The sequence below is a fragment of the Apteryx rowi genome, unplaced genomic scaffold, assembly GCF_003343035.1.
Source record: "Apteryx rowi isolate R43461 unplaced genomic scaffold, aptRow1 scaffold_25, whole genome shotgun sequence".
Lineage (NCBI taxonomy): Eukaryota > Metazoa > Chordata > Aves > Apterygiformes > Apterygidae > Apteryx > Apteryx rowi.
In genome coordinates, this window is record NW_020448863.1 from 4,423,543 (window position 1) to 4,426,664 (window position 3,122).

The window sequence follows — 3,122 nt, forward strand, 5'->3', positions numbered from 1 at the left end:
GGTGAAGGGTGTGCAGGTCCGTCTGAGGCGGCGCGCTCCTCTGCTTGGCCAGGTGTGGGATGCCTGCCGCGGGTCGGTGCCCCAGGCTGCCGTGCGCAGCCTCAGGCTGCTGGTGGGAAGGCAGTATTCGGGGAATGCTTTTATGAGCTGGGACTGTTTGAGCCCAGGTGGTATAAATTAATATTATTTCTAATAGAAGCTGACTTACCTTTTGTGTCACAGTGCAGGCTCTACGTAGTCAGGCAGAAAAGGTGGAGGTGGAAAGACTTTGCTATGGAGTGGTGGGGGGAAAGTAAATATTTTTTTCTAAAGCCATTGTTTCACCTAACAAATTGTTTTCCCCACCCTGTGATAATTCCCAGATCCTGTTTAGCTATTCTAGATTCATAAACGGCACATGGAAAATAATACCTTAGCCAATCATTTCGCTATAGCGTATTTGCAATTTATAGCTTACTTCCTTAGAGCTCTGCTAAGTCACTAAGCAGCCTTGTGGTTTGAGCAAAGGTTTAGGAGCCAGGAAAATCTGGGATGAGTCATTCGCTCACGCACTGGTGACCTGAGCAAATCAGTTGACCTCCTTGTGCCTCAGCCGGGCGAGCTGTAAGACTGGCAAGGAGGAGCTGCAAAAGTCAGCAGCTTGGCTGGCCCAGGCCAAGCTGCCCTGAGGTCCCAGGCACGCGCCTGTCCCCGTCTCCGGCGAGGGTGGGAGTCTGTGGCAATGTGCAATGCGCAGCTTAGGTGTCCCAGAGCTGGGACCCCACAGGGCTGCAACTGCTCAGCCCTCTCTACTTGGGGGTGCCAGCCCCAAACTCTTTGAAGCCCAGGGAAAGACTTGCAGAGATTTGAGTGAGCTTCAGATCGGGACTCTCTCACTTCCCTCCAGCATCTGGCTGGATTTTGAAGAGCTTGTATAATAGTTATAAATGACAATTAAAACATAAAATGAAGAGGGGACCAGATGGCTCCAGGCAACATTTAAAAATACCAAGACTATTTCTAAATGCAGATCACCTGATCCAGAACAGCCCTGGGCAGACTTATCTGAAGGTTATTTGCTGGCCTGGCTGAAAGGACATGTGTGGTCCCAATCAGTTCTCAGAAGATGCTGTTAAAGTGACGTTGGCTGGCAAATGTAACCAGGAGGCCCAGGATTTGGGCAGTCTCGAGGACGCAGCTCTTTGCTCATCTCCTAGGGTGGCTGCCGAAGGCCATTCACTGCACAGTGACAAAAGCAGGTTAAAACAATGTCTCCAGTGAGACGATCATGGAGGTGAAATGATGTGCTCAAGGTCCCGCTGCCAGGGTCGGATCAGGGAAGAGGAGCTGCGTGACCTGACTTCTCAGCTGTCCCCTAAGGATGCAGCTGCTCACGCTGTGGGCATTAATGCCATGAATACCCACCACCAGCAGGGAAGACAGTCTGTGTTCCCTTCCCTGCCATTTTAGTTGATGTAACTTCTGTCTCCAAAACTTTGGCCAGACTGTAAAAAATACAGGGAACCTATATGATAATCAGTCACTTGACTGGAAGAACTGTGACTGTGAACCTTGGGCTGAGAGAAGGCCATTCGAAAGGGAGCTCTCACCAATAAAAATGGGCAGAGTGAACGGCATTTCCTGATAAAAAGCAGTTATCTGGCACCACAATATTTATCCAGATTCAGCGCTAACAGTGGAGACCAGAGGGTCCAGCTGAGCCAGTCCATGAGACAATTTTATCCATGCTCTCTTTGAGGAGATGGCCTAGCAGGGAAGGTACCATAAGTCTCCCCCCACAGGCTGAACAGCCAAATGACTCCAGCTGCTGCATATGGCCCAGCGCTTAGATCCAACCTGCTATTGTGATGTCCATGCAGCAGAATAAGCTCTGCATGCAGAGATTGCATCAGACTTGGATTCCCATCTCCTGGAGTGATGGGAACCAGCATGACCCATGAAAAACTGGGTTCATTTGATCTGGAGGTAGCACCTTGGCTGCAGTTTGAGTCAGGCCAGAACCAGCCAATGGATGTAGCAGGTATCTTAGTCACATGAAGACTTCCAAGCAAGGTTAGCTACCTTCTTCAGTGCAATGCTACAGCTGGAGACAAAAATGGACAAAATTCAATGACCTGTACTATACAAGACATTCAAGTAGATGATCGCAGTGGCCACTTTGATCTTTTTAATTAATGGTTTCGTTTTTCCATGTTAAAAATGAGCTCGATTATCATTTGCTTTTGCTTTTCTTTTTCGGATCTTGTACATGCCTCCACCTCCTGCTTTCAGCTAAGCCCGGAAGCAGAAGTATCACGTTACTATGAGAGAAGCTAGTTTTGTGGTATTTCCATCCCATCCAGAGCCAGGAAACACAGACAATTTTGCAAGACAGTTTGTACTCAGTAAATTTCCAGCTCAGTTTATATTTCTGTATTTATTTAGATTTGTGCTAACCATGTAAAAGAGCACTCATCCCAAGTGAGGTGCCCTGGACAAACTTAAAAAAAMCAGATTTCACAGACCAAGAACCCTGAGCACTAGCTTTTTCACTGAATTGGTATCTTCTGGCTAAATCCTGTCTTCTGAAAAGACAGCCAAGATTGGCAAAGACATGGTCAGTCACTGGCAACTTTTGATAACACTAACACTTCACAACAACTCGAAGGTAAACTCTTAACAAATCTCACCAGCAAAACCACCACTATGGACAACATATTCCCATTCTCTTGAGACAGAGAAAAAAAGACAGCTGCCAGTCTGAATGGATCCTCTGCCTAGTGTCCTTCCTTCTCTTAAACTTTCTTCCTTCCCTTTCTTTTTGTGCATTATAAATTATAACCGTGGCACCTTGCATTTACAAAGCTCGCAGTGTTTTGCTAGGTGCATGAAACCGCCGCTAGCATTGCTCTCCCCATGCCCCAGCTGAGCAACGAGAGACACAGGCAGCTGTTGAAGCTTTCACAAGAAGAGCACGATGGCTCCAGGACCCAAACTCTCCCCTCCTGACTCGTCTTCTTCTTTACCAGCAAAGGCCTGCCACAGGCAGGGAAAAATGCATTTCCTACAGGACAGCAGTTGGTGACAACTTCTTGACCCAGGTGGTGGAGGAGCCAACAAGGAGAGGTGTGCTGCTGGACCTC